The sequence below is a fragment of the Centruroides sculpturatus genome, unplaced genomic scaffold, assembly GCF_000671375.1.
Source record: "Centruroides sculpturatus isolate CEXI.00-Female unplaced genomic scaffold, Cexi_2.0 scaffold313, whole genome shotgun sequence".
Classification (NCBI taxonomy): Eukaryota; Metazoa; Arthropoda; class Arachnida; order Scorpiones; family Buthidae; genus Centruroides; species Centruroides sculpturatus.
The window spans coordinates 429,311-444,813 of NW_019384656.1; the positions used below are offsets into that span (position 1 = coordinate 429,311).

A 15,503-nucleotide genomic window follows, 5' to 3' on the forward strand; every position below is an offset into this window, starting at 1 on the left:
TTTTCATTTGTTCAAAATTGATTATGACCGATATTTGGCCCTTTAAGTCTTTCTAATGATATATTTAAGAAATTAATTAAAATTATTAAAGAAAGACCCAGTAAACAAGAAAATGATACAGATATGGGTTCATTTGAATAAAAGGATTTATTCGAATAATGGTTAAGCGAGTTACTTTAATTATTTAGCAAAACAGTCACAATCGCCATCTTCTCATTACTTAAGTCAGCCATCTTGAAAAGCGACCTCTCAACGAAAGCGTTTCTTTTTTCTGCAAAACGTGACATCAGATCGTTCAACGGAGGGACTCAACGGAAAATTCACTGTTGAGTCAACCGTTGAATATAGAAACGTAGGGATAGACAGGTATGACTGTATATAGATTTTCTATTTACAGAAACTAATGAAAATATTCTGAAAAATAAATCTAGATTTTATTAATATTTATACATACAGAAACAATTCTGTTTTCTAAATAAACTAAAAATTTATAATTTCTTTATGATAAAACTAATATTAAGAAAGAATTAACAAGAAATTAATAAATTTTAAAAGAATTTTCTAAACGAAAACAAATTTTACCTTCCAATATTTAATATCAAACCAAGTTATAGAAGCTTGTGAATGTTGATTTTGGAATGGTTCTACGATTAAACAACATTGTAAAACACAATTCTCTTCTATCTGTATAAATCAAAAAAAAAATTAAATTAAAATTGCTTAATTTATTTATAAATAATAATAATAATAAAACTACAAAACATAAAAATAAATTTCTTATAATAATAATACTAATAATAATTCTATATCAGTAAAATAACAATCCTGTTTGCTAATTATTATCTATTTACATACTATTATAAATTTCGAAAAGATTGATTATAGAAATGCTGACGAATAATTATATCAGCAAGTTTGTATTCTACATCAGCAATTTTTTTCATATGAGAGAATTTTATCATCAGAAAAAACCTTTCTTGATAATGAACTTATTTATATTACAGTGCAGCTATTGTAGTGTTTATTTTTATATTTAAACAAAAACAAAAATATTATATTTATTTTCCATTCCTTTATAGTCACTTTCTTATTCACATCTAGGATTTGTCGGTTTTCAAAACCTGTTTTTTTGAAGAAATTTATATAATTTGAAAACTGGTTTTTGAGTCTGGACTTAAACATAATTATCTGATTAAAAACATCAACAGTTTGACACAAAATGTCTCTGGCATAAAATGGGAATATTGTTAAATACTAAGTTTCATAAAACTAACTACAAAAACAAAAAAAATCTCCCTATGCCTAAAAAGTGTCCAATTCTCTTTACAATAGGGAGAAATCTTGCAACAATGGAAAAACATTAGTAAGATTTGTACACTTAAAAGAATGTATTGTTAGCTTTGAATGACATCGATGCTTCTCACACATGGAATGAAGCAGAGTATTGTAAAATTGTAGATCTCCTTAAAGTTTTAGGACCAATATGTTTAGCAGTTGATAAATAGGATGACAAGATTTGCATCTTGTCATCCTATTTATTAACAAGTGAAAGCATATTTAAATTTCTGTTATGTAAATTGAAAAATTTAAAAACTGAAATTAGTTCCAAGTTGTTAAATTCTGTAGAGCAGGGATTCCCAACATTGTACTCAGGGGTACACATGTGCCTGCAGAAAACTGTTGAAATAATGAAAGAATAATAATAATAATAAATCTTTAACCCCTTAATTCCCATTGACGAGTTAACTCATCAAGCCTACATAGCGTTACGAAAAAAGTGGTCCTTAAGGGTATTTTTGAAAAAAATTTTTTTTTCGAATTTTTGGAATGTTTTTTAGGTCCCGAAATTTTTTCAAAATTTTTTTCCCGCGCAAAAAATTTTTATCGCGATTTTAATGAGCCTATGTGAAGGCTCGATTAAGGCTTAATTGTTTTTTAATGGGAGTTTTTTATCAATTTTATTTCATGGTTCCTAAGTTGTAGCGCACGGATTTTCATTCGGTAAAGTTATTTAAAGTTAGTTTCTGATGTCAAAAACGACCTCCAATGGTTTTTTAATTTTTTTAATTAATATATTTTTTTAAATATAAAATTAATTAATTAGGGGGGGTCGGAAATCGCAATAAAAGTTTGAATTTTTTAAAAATATTTAAAAATTTCCGTGTCGCTTATAGTCACCCTACTTTAAACCCTTGTCCTCCCGAGACGTCTATGAGAATGTCCCGGGAAATCCGACTCCAGCTGTGTTCAAGGTCACCCAGCTGTGTAAACAATGACTCATCGGTGTTAAATTTCACAGAAGAGCGAAACAAAGGAAAATAAAATTTGAAGGTTTTTCTTCAAAATTAACGCATTTCTTTCGTTTTTTTTCAGTTTTAAGTATTTTTAATGTATTTTAATATTAATCTTATATCAATTTAAAAAATGATCGGGAATGAAGGGGTTAAAATAAACAAAATAAAAAGTTACTTTAGTTTTTAAAATTGACACTCAGGACCTTTGTGCGTCCTCTCCGAATCGAGCTTAAAAATCTCCAGTTTCTCTTTCCCCTTTGGACCTGTTGTTGTCCTCTATTGTTCGCGATGTTTCGCAGAACATAACCCCCACATTGACAAAAGAAAATTAAAAAAGGAAGACAAGAACAAAGGAAAGAAGTTGAGAATTAAAATAATCAAAACACAAATTTTAAATAAATAGTGAGGCGAGCAGCTACAATAATCATATCTTCAACGGCATCTCTATTGAATTAGTAGTATGGTATTAGTTGTCATTGCTTGCTGCTGTTGTAAACTCGTACTGTTGTAATCACATGCAATTGTTGTGTTGTATTTTTTTTGTATATAAGCATTTTACCCCAAAATGAGTAATCCAAGGAAAAAACAACAAACCTATCATTTTAACAAAGAATGAGAAGAAGACTACTTTGTTATAGAAAGTAAGGAGAAATGTATTTGTTTAATATGCAACAGTTTTGTGTTAGTGGCAAAAAAACACAACAGCGAACATCATTACAAAACCAATCACAGTTCTTTTGAGGTTAGTTATCTGCCTAAATCCAAATTAAGAAAAAGAAAACTGAATCAACTAAAATCAGGATTATCAACCCAGCAAGCATTTTTTACCAGCCATGTAAATAAAAATATAAATGCTACTATTGCTTCCTTTAAAATTTCTCATTTGTTAGCAAAACGAAAAAAACCATTTCTAGAAAGTGAACTAATTAAGGAAGCATTTCTCCTTGGTGCCGATTGTTATTTGAAGGATTTTCTAATAAGTGAGAAATTATTTCAGCAATACAAGATTTGCCATTATCAAAGAATATAAGTACAAGAAGAATCCAGGCGATTTCAACAGATTTACAAAGTCAGTTGAAAAATGATTTGGAAGAATGTGAGTATTTGAGAATGTGAGAACAGTTAGACAAGTCAACAGATATATCAGATACAGCACAACTGGCAGTAATAATAAGAATGGTATTCAGTGATTTTAGTGTGAAAGAAGTTATTAAAGTTACTATCAATGCAAGAGTGAACAACAGGTGAGGATATTTATAATATCTTTAAAAATTACTCAACAGAAATTAATATGCCTTTACACAAGTTATCAGCAATAATTACTGATGGTGCACCAGCAATGGTAGACTGCAATAATGGATTCATTTCCCATTACAAGAAAAATGAATCCTTTCTGAACTTTATGTATTATCACTGCATCATACATCAAGAATCATTACATGCTAAAATATTGTCCTTTGAACATGTTATGAACGTTGTTGTTAAAATAATTAACAAAATTTAAGCAAATCCTTTATCACACAGATTGTTTAAAGCCCTTACAAAAAAGGATGAATCTTCCCAAGCTGACCTTATCTTACATACAGATATTTGTGTCAAAAAATTCTCTTGTACACTTTCCAAGGATAAAAAAAAGTGATAGGTCAAAATTATTTTTCATCAAACATTAATTATTACTCATCTTAAAAACTTTTGGAACAGTTTGAAAGTAGATTCCAGCAATTTACCATTATTGAACCTGTAGCTACATTTTTTGTAAGTCCTTTTACTACACAAGTAGACATTACTGAAACTGCTAAGTCTATAGCAAAACTTCTTCAAGAAGAAACATCAAAAATCAAAGAAGAGATTTTAATTTTCAAAATGACATCATATTAAAATCTCACAATACGGATGAAAACTTTTGGAATTTAGTTGATCATAAAAAGTATAATCTTTTGTTAAAAGTATAATCTTTTGAAAAAAAGGAGTCTTTAAAATCAAATCCTGTTTTGGTTCCACATATTTGTGCAAATGTTTATTTTCCACCATGATTATTATAAAATCAAAAATCAGATTTCAACTTACTAATGCCAAACTTGAAGATTGTTTACAATCAGGATTATCATCTTACACTCCCAACTATGAGAAATTAGCAAATGAAATGCAGTGTCAAAAATCGCACTAATTCAGTTTTTATAATAATTATATAATATGTTATAGTAAATATACATTACAAAATGCATGTTATAATAAAGGAATAATATTTATTTATTTTTTTGTGTCCACCACTATTTTTTGCAATCTTGAATGCGCCTGTGCCACAAAAAGGTTGGGAACTCCTGCTGTAGAGGTATGGATTCAAGCAAGAAGACAAACGGGATTAGTAACACTTTTCCTTTATTTACAAAATCCACAAAATGTTTGGATAAAGTTGTCTAGCATGTTCCACTAGCTGCAAAATCTGATATCATTAAGTTATCTGACCAAATATTATTGAGATTATATTCAAATTATTCTATAGAAGATGACTGCGATGATGAAAAAGTGGCAAAGAAGAAAATCAAGCCATACCTTTAAAAACTGCTATGGAAAAATCAATACATAAATATCTTCAAGAACCTGAAAAAGTGACTTTGTCCAGTCCTAAGACACTAAAAAAGGTTTTTAGTATTAAAGGAAACACAGAAAAAACAAAAAATTTAGATTTACTGTATTATTTAATGCTTTTAATATGATTAAACCCAGCTCAGTAATAAGTGAGAGAATTTTTTTCTATTTCAGGCAATATTGTGTACAAATTAAGGACACAGTTGAGCAATAGATTTATAGGCACTCTTTGCTTTATAAAACCATATTTTCTTAGGAAAAATAAGAAATAAAATATTTTATAGGTATTCATTGTTATTCATTTTTCTTTATGGTTTTCTATGGAGTAAATTTTATAGTTTAATGTGATAATCTAGCATTTTCTTTTCTTTTGTTTTGTGTAAATGTCAGTCGATTTTATTTTGTTATATTTTTGAAATTTTATAAATATTAAATAAATTAAAAAGTTTTAAAATAAGTTGTAAATATCCCTTATCTTCATTTTTGTTGGGGGAGTAAAAATTCAAAAACCGATTTTATAGAAGTTTTTGTATAAACCCTATTCACATCTCTGTATGTAACTTTTAACATATTTATTATTAAACCAAATATGAAAATATTATGTTACTACAATAATTAATGAACATCAATTACATTACAATAATATATGAGAAACCAGGGGCAAAGGGGGATTTTCTATAGCCCGCTTAGTTGGCAATGGGTTGGTTAAACCCGCTCACATTGTCATTGGATGGCTTGTTTGATAAAGTGTCAGCGGGATTGTAAAATCCTTCCAACATCAGGAATCTGACACCAGTTAGGATAGTTCAAAGTCATGTCCTAACTTGCAAATCATAAATACATGATGAATAGGCGGGTTGAGTCGATTGTCAAGTGGAGAGTGCAGTGAGTAAGTCGATAAGGTGTAAAGTATTCCAAGAAAGACTGGTAGACAGGTTAACAAATAACACAAGTTTAATATAGATATTACTCCTAGAGTACAATATAACTACAAACACATGACTAAATACTAAGCATAAATATTAGGCTCTAGGGATACTAGGCCCATTCTAGCTATGTGGAAAGGGAGAGAGTTTATAACAAGTAGGCAACGATCATACCTCCATCTCTTCTGGAGAAAGAATAGCAGTCGAGGCTCAGGATGATGTTTGCTTGTAGCATACAATTCACGAGGGGGGTCCTTCGGAGAACAATATGGCAGGATGACTCCCTATGGATGTTTCCTCCATCTGTAAGCCTTGATATGGCCTCTGGGGATGTCCACCTTGATATGGTAATGTCTGCCTGGATATGGCGTCTTGGGGATGTGCCCACTTTGTATAGCACTGAGATGTCTACTCTGACTATGGCAAGTCTGGAGATGTCCACTTCATATGGTCTCGAAGGATGTCTGCTTTGAGATGCGAATTCTCATCGCCTCCTTTTATTTCCCTAGACTGGGGGAAAACCCATCAGGTGATTGGATGTTTGGAAACGAAGTTGCAGGTGTGAGGTCAGAGGTTGCTGTTGATGATGCTAAACTGTTGTTAAATGAAGCTGACAATACCATACTTGGTTTGAGACCTGTAAGATTCCTCCTGTTTACTTGTTCAAAGGTTGACTTTTCCCTCTTTTAACAATAGGTTGTTATACTTTAATGCTAGATTGTTATAATTCTTTAACAAATACATCTTTATTAATGTAAGATTTCACAAAATTTAAGATGGCTGGCATGAATGACAAACTCCATTCTAAATAGAAGTATAAATTATAAGAAAATCAGTTTGCCAATGGAAATAAAAAACAAAACACTAAAATAAACTTTAGCATGCTATGACAAAATGCTATGACTAATATTTCCTCCAGGCAGAGAGCATAACTTTTAAGTCATTTGACAATGCTACAGGAAAGCAAGATTTATCAAATTTTCCTCTAAATTGGCAACTTGTTGTCATTGGCAGCTTATCCAGCTGTATAAAAAACTACTTTACCAAACAATGTGCTAAAGGAGTTGATATAACTTAATAAACTTAGGTTGGTTGGCACCTGCTGAGTTTGACTAGTTCAACTTAAGGAGAGACAACACTGAAATATGTTCCAGTCAAGGAGTAGAAAAAAATACATATTATACAGGGTGTTTGCCAGGACCAACAATCCAGTTTTACTTAAACAGTCAGGTCAAGGGTAACGTCTTGAGATGCAGCCCTAAAAGCCTGGACAAAACCTTTGAATTTGCTGAGACAGAAGAGCAGCTTGAGTTAGAACGCAGTGGCCTGGGAGACTGGAAGAGCATAAATATTGTGACCCAGCAAACATCTGATAATTCTGGCCAACCCAANGATCTGGTTACTACCATTATGATTATCTCCACATAATGTGGGTGTGTGGTCACTCTTAGCTTCATTTCTCCCCATAGACCTTACTGGCATGGGTGTCCCTACCAGGAGCTTGTGCTCCAGCCTGCATTGCCCTATGGTTCAGTAAAATTACTGGGCTCTCCCACCATGACCAGGTGGTGACCACGGGAGAGTTATTATTATTATTATCATCATCATCATCATCATCTTATCTTGATTATATATATAGATTTCTTATTTATTTTGTCTGGATAGTTCTCCCTCTAATTTTCATTATGTTGATATTTGTTTAAAATATTACTTATTGTCGATTTTGTAAAGTTTGTGTTATATTTATGTGTATATTCTGTTTTTTCTGTAATAATTTATTAATTACAGTATTATTGTGGTTTTACTGTTTTTGTAATGATTATTTGTATATTTGTATTCCCCACATCATGGATGAAACAGTATGTTTAAATAAATAAATAAATAAAAATATTTGTTATTAACCAAAAATTTGTTCTAGCAAGTGGCAATTGTTTGGTTAAGTACTAAGGTACCAGTGTATTTGATTAATGCGATTTTGATATATGCAGCAACATTGACAAACTTATTAATGTAGGGATATTCCGCTATTTACAGATTACCTATAGTAGGTAACCTGTAAATAGTGGAAACCTGTCTACTACGGAAGAGTTGTTCGGTCCCTTAGGGTTCCGTTATACCATACATTTCTATATTCAACAGTTGACTCAACGGTGAGAGAACAACGTTTCTAAATGGACCGTTGAGTTCTCTGTTGAGACTAGTGACGTCAGCGCTGTTTCACCGTTGAGCTCAACGGTCTCAACGACCTGAAAGACCGTTAAGTATTCAACAAACTAACATGGCGGCTTCCACGAAAAAGTAAATTTCGCTTATAGAAACTATCCATTCGCTGCTGTGGATGCTGTAATAGCAAACAGATTAATAAACAATCTGTATATGATAAAACATGTGATTGCACGATTATGTTGGATAATTTGGTCAATATTGAAATATTAAGATTTTTTNAAAATGCAATCAAAAATGCAAAAAACTGCATCTAAAATAGTATAATAGAAGACCAGTTCTTCATAGTAAGCCTTAATTTTGTCCCTCTCCCCAACAGGGGGGAATTTCTACATCTATATAATATAAAAACATGCGTGTATTCAAATGCAACATTGTGTCAAAATTTCAAAGCAATTGGTTAAGAACTTTCAGATATTTAAGATTTTGAACAAACGAACATTTACATTTTTATTTATATAGATTCGTAAAATTTACAAATAGAATTTTTAGAATTTACAAATTTTTTAATATTCTTTTTATAAATTATCAATTGATATATATCTTAGAGTGTATTAAAAAGCAATTGACTCCCTTCATCCAAAAACACCATAACTAGAAAGATGTGGTATTCTGCCAAATCTAGCAATGGCTCATTATGCCTGCATTTTTAATAACTAAATTCAAAGTATTGGGCTTGAGTTTGTGGAAAATGAAAACAATTGTTTAATAATTTAGCAACATATTTAAACATAATTATAAAGAATTAAGAAAAAATATTGATCATTATTTAAACTTGTGAGTTATAGACTATGGCTGTTTTTAATCAAGGCAGAGATTAGATAAAATATTAAATTGCACACAAAATCCAAATATATCTAAATTTCAACTCTAGTTCTTTATTCTAATCATTGATATTATATCATTAAGAAACAACAAATGTTTTTTGTTGTTCATCCATAAATCTATGCATATTGCATAAGCAGTTGGAGCAAACTGCTCCAGGAGCATGAATCATGAGGGTGCTAAATTAGAAAGGGTGAAATAAAAACTTGTAAAAACATTTGTAAAAAATTTTTGGATTTAATAATTAATTATTAACTATAATTAACTAACTATTATATTTGAATTTGTTCAACAATTATGTACACTTTTAAGTGCTTATCACCTGCATATCGTGTCACGTCATGTGGTAAAAATATTCTGAAAGGATCAGAATTTTTACAGTCTGCATATTCTGACATTTTGCCTAGTTTTGGACCTCTACTGCTTTGATTTAAAATGTGTTTTTATAGTCTGGTAAAAGAAATTACCTCTGTAAGTGAAGTTGCTGAACTACTATTAATTCACACCGCAGCCTCAAGTAGGTTCTCCGACATTATTTAGCATGCCTCATGTTTTTAACTTTATGGGCAACGAGAGCAACAGCAGAACATCTTTCAACATTAAAATTAATCAAAACATATTTAAGAAGCAGCATGTCACAACACCGTCTCAGCTCTGGCTACTAACTATTTCAATTGAAAAAACAATAACTTGATCTGGAGAAAGTGATTGACTGATTTGCAAACAAAAAAGCGAGAAAACAATCTTGAAGTTTTGTATGTATTATTATGTATTTGTTATGAAACTAAACTTGCATACATTTTGTCAATACAGTTTACATACTATGTAGTAAATATTATTAGGTACTCCGTACTTAAAGAATTATACTTTATTTTATTATATTTATTAAATTGAATATCTTATTGTTGAAATGCCTTGAATCTCAAATAAATTGTTATTAAGTAAGGTTTTAAATCGAAATAATTAAATTATATGTTTTTAAATTAAATGTTCAAAATAAATTTCGCCAGACCTCTTCCAAGGAACAAGGGGTGCACCGATTCTACTTGCTCCAGGGTGCTTAATATGTAGCTATGCCACTAGTGTCATTTCTGCCAAAGTAAAAATGTGTGTGACTGTTAAATCCATAGAAATTCCTAATTATTCCCCAAGTTATGAAGGGTTTAGTTTTATTTACACAAATACTCTTTTCAAGGAAAAATGATATTTTACAACTGATAAAACTTGTACAGCTTAAGTACTCACAAATGTAGCAAAATTACCACAGAATCTCATCCTGTCACCCTATCTTCCCTAAAATAGGCACAGTTGGTATTTACTAAGTGCAATCTTTTATTGTGCAGATTATACCTAGCTTCAGTCTTTCATAGGTCTACTAGTCTTAAAATTTTTATGTTTTTTGACAGCTACATACATCATCTTTCTTCTTAATTTGTAATGTAGTATATTTCTTAAAATTTTATTTGAAAAGTTTTTCATATAATTAAAATTAAGCTTTTCATTTCCATTTAACTTTGACATTTCCATGAATCTAAAATATATTAATTATTTTTTATATGCAATATGAGAACTGCATCATGTAAGTTATAGGATGATTATGGAATAATAATAATGTCATTTCAATTTGATAAATACCAACATATAAGCTATAGCTGGTATTGTTATATAACTTTCTAATTGAGGTTTTGAACTTTATCATGTAAAAGATTTGAAAATTTATTTTATATTTATAAGATGTGAATTACATTAAAGATGTGTTATATTCATATTTAGCCAGCTGTATTTCATATTACAACTAATTGAGAGTATGTGTTTGATTTGATTGTAAGATAGATGTTTTCATTTAATACATTTTACTATATATGTATCTAATGCAATAATATTTATTTTTGGTAATTTTATTTCCTGAGATGTAAAAGATTCAGTGTTGTGGTTCAAGTTCTGATCATCAATACAAAAGTTAAAACACATTTCAAGGAATACTTAATCATGTCAAAAGCAGGAAACATTGTGATTAATGACATAAAACATCAGATTTCAGATTTGTTTTTTGTTTACTTTTAATCTGCAAATAATTATAGAAATAAAAAATACAGAATCATTGTCACTTTTTTAAATTTTTTGCTTGATGCAATAAATTCTCTTCATTTGAATAATCAAATCCAATAAAATTTTTGAATTTTAATTTAGCAGCAATTCATAATTTATTTCATAATGATTTTTCATCTAAATCCATAATATTTTATGAATTACAAGAAAAGTAAATATTGATACTCAATGAAAATACATTGATTTGAAAAAATAAATTCCACTTTGTTTAATTAATAGTTTGCTTGAGTTTGTAATGTTTTTGTATTTGTTTTTTTTTATTTGATTCATCTTTTGGTTTTACTTGTCTTACATTTTGTAGGTCACAGATGTCTGATAAACTAATTATTAACAGTCTGTCATTCAATCATAATTATTATGTTTTCATTTAAAAAATCTATCAGTTGTGTATGATTCTCTGTTACATTTAATATTATTTTTAAATGCTTTTATTTAACTTGCTTTGTATTATCTTCAAATTGTATAATTCAAATTTCATCCACTTCTAATCAAGATAGAAGTGTGAAACTTTGAGGACATACCTAAGTCCAATGAAATACATTTTAATGAAGTTTTATAAGAATGACCCACCCTGAAACCTGATAAACATGACCAATAAAAGCATTTTTGACATATATTGTAATTATTTTTTAAACAATTCTTATATATTTTTTCCTCTATAGATTTAAATATTTTTGATTTAGCTGTATTCTGTATGTTTTTCTTATTTTAAATTTTGTAAGTATTGGCTACAACAGTTTTTTTTATTGTTTGTTGATTTTGTTGATTGGTATCAAATACTATAGGTAATAGATTAATGAATAATCTGTTCAAAGATGATGATTGCTACCTGAATTGTTCGTTAACTGATTATTGATTTACCGTAGATTTTTATGAGAATTTGATTAATTTGTTCTGGAGAACCCCAAAAAAATAAATAAATAATTATATAAATTCTCACTATGTTTATTTATATGTAATAAAAATAATACATACATACACAGTCTTGCATTTTCATTAGTCATGTTTTTTTTCTGTTTGTGGGCATTAAAAAATCTATTGATTGCTTTTCTCTCTTCAGGATTTTTTGGAAGTGATTAATAGCATTGTCATTGTAGAGATCCCCAAGCTTACTGACCTCAACCTGGTTTGGGTGCCATTCTAAGATAGTTGTTCAAAAGATCTTTAATAGCAGATGTTGGCATTGATCCTCTTTTGTCTTCCTCTTTTTCAGAAGAAAACACCTCTCACTGAGTTTCTTGGTGTTCATCATTCAATAGTTCTTGGAGTTCTTCTGTTGTCAGATCATTTTCATATTTCATTATGAGCTCTTTAATGTCATCTTCATTCCCCACAAATTCCAGATCTCTAGCAGTTGTCACAATTTCATCCTTAATTTCAGGGACATCATTTTCATCTCCTTGACTGTAGGATAGTCACAGCTTTTGTCAAGCTGAATTCAACTGTCATTGAGTTGACTTCTGACCATGCCTATTGAATGAGTTGATAACTTGGATAACTTCCTTGGATAACTTCAAGGATATCATATTAAAATAAGTTGTAAATATCCCTTATCTTCATTTTTGTTGGGGGAGTAAAAATTCAAAAACCGATTTTATAGAAGTTTTTGTATAAACCCTATTCACATCTCTGTATGTAACTTTTAACATATTTATTATTAAACCAAATATGAAAATATTATGTTACTACAATAATTAATGAACATCAATTACATTACAATAATATATGAGAAACCAGGGGCAAAGGGGGATTTTCTATAGCCCGCTTAGTTGGCAATGGGTTGGTTAAACCCGCTCACATTGTCATTGGATGGCTTGTTTGATAAAGTGTCAGCGGGATTGTAAAATCCTTCCAACATCAGGAATCTGACACCAGTTAGGATAGTTCAAAGTCATGTCCTAACTTGCAAATCATAAATACATGATGAATAGGCGGGTTGAGTCGATTGTCAAGTGGAGAGTGCAGTGAGTAAGTCGATAAGGTGTAAAGTATTCCAAGAAAGACTGGTAGACAGGTTAACAAATAACACAAGTTTAATATAGATATTACTCCTAGAGTACAATATAACTACAAACACATGACTAAATACTAAGCATAAATATTAGGCTCTAGGGATACTAGGCCCATTCTAGCTATGTGGAAAGGGAGAGAGTTTATAACAAGTAGGCAACGATCATACCTCCATCTCTTCTGGAGAAAGAATAGCAGTCGAGGCTCAGGATGATGTTTGCTTGTAGCATACAATTCACGAGGGGGGTCCTTCGGAGAACAATATGGCAGGATGACTCCCTATGGATGTTTCCTCCATCTGTAAGCCTTGATATGGCCTCTGGGGATGTCCACCTTGATATGGTAATGTCTGCCTGGATATGGCGTCTTGGGGATGTGCCCACCTTGTATAGCACTGAGATGTCTACTCTGACTATGGCAAGTCTGGAGATGTCCACTTCATATGGTCTCGAAGGATGTCTGCTTTGAGATGCGAATTCTCATCGCCTCCTTTTATTTCCCTAGACTGGGGGAAAACCCATCAGGTGATTGGATGTTTGGAAACGAAGTTGCAGGTGTGAGGTCAGAGGTTGCTGTTGATGATGCTAAACTGTTGTTAAATGAAGCTGACAATACCATACTTGGTTTGAGACCTGTAAGATTCCTCCTGTTTACTTGTTCAAAGGTTGACTTTTCCCTCTTTTAACAATAGGTTGTTATACTTTAATGCTAGATTGTTATAATTCTTTAACAAATACATCTTTATTAATGTAAGATTTCACAAAATTTAAGATGGCTGGCATGAATGACAAACTCCATTCTAAATAGAAGTATAAATTATAAGAAAATCAGTTTGCCAATGGAAATAAAAAACAAAACACTAAAATAAACTTTAGCATGCTATGACAAAATGCTATGACTAATATTTCCTCCAGGCAGAGAGCATAACTTTTAAGTCATTTGACAATGCTACAGGAAAGCAAGATTTATCAAATTTTCCTCTAAATTGGCAACTTGTTGTCATTGGCAGCTTATCCAGCTGTATAAAAAACTACTTTACCAAACAATGTGCTAAAGGAGTTGATATAACTTAATAAACTTAGGTTGGTTGGCACCTGCTGAGTTTGACTAGTTCAACTTAAGGAGAGACAACACTGAAATATGTTCCAGTCAAGGAGTAGAAAAAAATACATATTATACAGGGTGTTTGCCAGGACCAACAATCCAGTTTTACTTAAACAGTCAGGTCAAGGGTAACGTCTTGAGATGCAGCCCTAAAAGCCTGGACAAAACCTTTGAATTTGCTGAGACAGAAGAGCAGCTTGAGTTAGAACGCAGTGGCCTGGGAGACTGGAAGAGCATAAATATTGTGACCCAGCAAACATCTGATAATTCTGGCCAACCCAATGACGTATCGATTGTTGCCAATAAACCTGACAACAATCAAATAAAAACCCTATAATGCAAAATACAGGCATTAACTGACTCAGTTAATCGGTTATTAAGTATCCGCGAGAGGCCATCAGAACCCAGAGGAGGGAATGCTTTATATGTGGCGACCTTGATCACATTGTGAGAAATTGCCCCAAATGACACAAGGATATGTTAAACTAATAAAGGAGTATGTTGAGAGTCAGTGTCATGCCCGATGTTGTAATAAAACTGATTCCGGAAGTGGTAATATTGGAAAGAGGTCTTCCTCTTGTCGAGGGCTACACCTTCGGTAACACGATAAAATTTCTACTCTACAGTGGGACCAAGAAATCATTGTGCAACCTGGTCACTTTGGAGACAATGCCTAACGATGTTATAAATTTTAAATGAATCTTCAAGATTTGTAGACTGAGCATTGACCTCTTTAAACTCATAATTAATCTGAGATTGAGAAGATGCTGCTGCTTCAAATTTTTCTTTTACTCCATCTGTCTGCCATTTATGTAATCTAAATGATTTATTGCCTAGTTCTCCTTCAGTACAAATACAAAACACATGTTCATCTATGTTAGAGATATCAGAGATATTGAGTTTTATCGTTATTTCTCTAAGTTCATCATTGTTATAACGATATTTATCTTCTGGATTTTCACCACCTGTAATTTCATTATTTGCAAAAACTCTAAGGGATATCTGTTTCTTCTCATCTTTTTCAAAAGAAAAGCATAATTTTACAACATTAGCTTCACCTTTTACTGTTTTACTACCTCGCACATATTCAACATGTTCCTTAGTGTGTTTAACATATATCTTATTGATACCAAGTTTTTCCATCAATCCACTATTAGGCAAAGTTGAAATTGAGTCCAACACTGAATGAATAAAAAACTCTGGCTTAAATGTTGACCCAATATTTGGAGTTTCATGGAGAAATTAACTAAATTTTTCAGCAAATCCTATGGGCTTCTCCAAATCCACTGGAAGAACTGGATTACCTTTATTGTTAATCGGGTTAGTAATAATAGTTCTATTAATTCAGCAATATGTTTTATTTTAGCTCTTGCCTTTGGCATTTTTTACCTATTTTTTCATAATATGTGCTACTTCTTTAAAT

At 31.0% G+C, this 15,503-nt stretch overlaps 1 protein-coding gene across 1 annotated transcript in view; it reads right to left on the reverse strand.

The window, feature by feature from the left end:
- LOC111626448 overlaps positions 1–683 on the reverse strand; it is a 47,975-nt gene extending 47,292 nt beyond the window's left edge. The window contains exon 1 of the mRNA XM_023369819.1: positions 583–683. The gene's annotated coding sequence lies outside the window, so the exon portion shown is untranslated. The remainder of the gene's footprint in view (positions 1–582) is intronic.
- Between the last annotated feature and the right edge of the window lie 14,820 nt (positions 684–15,503).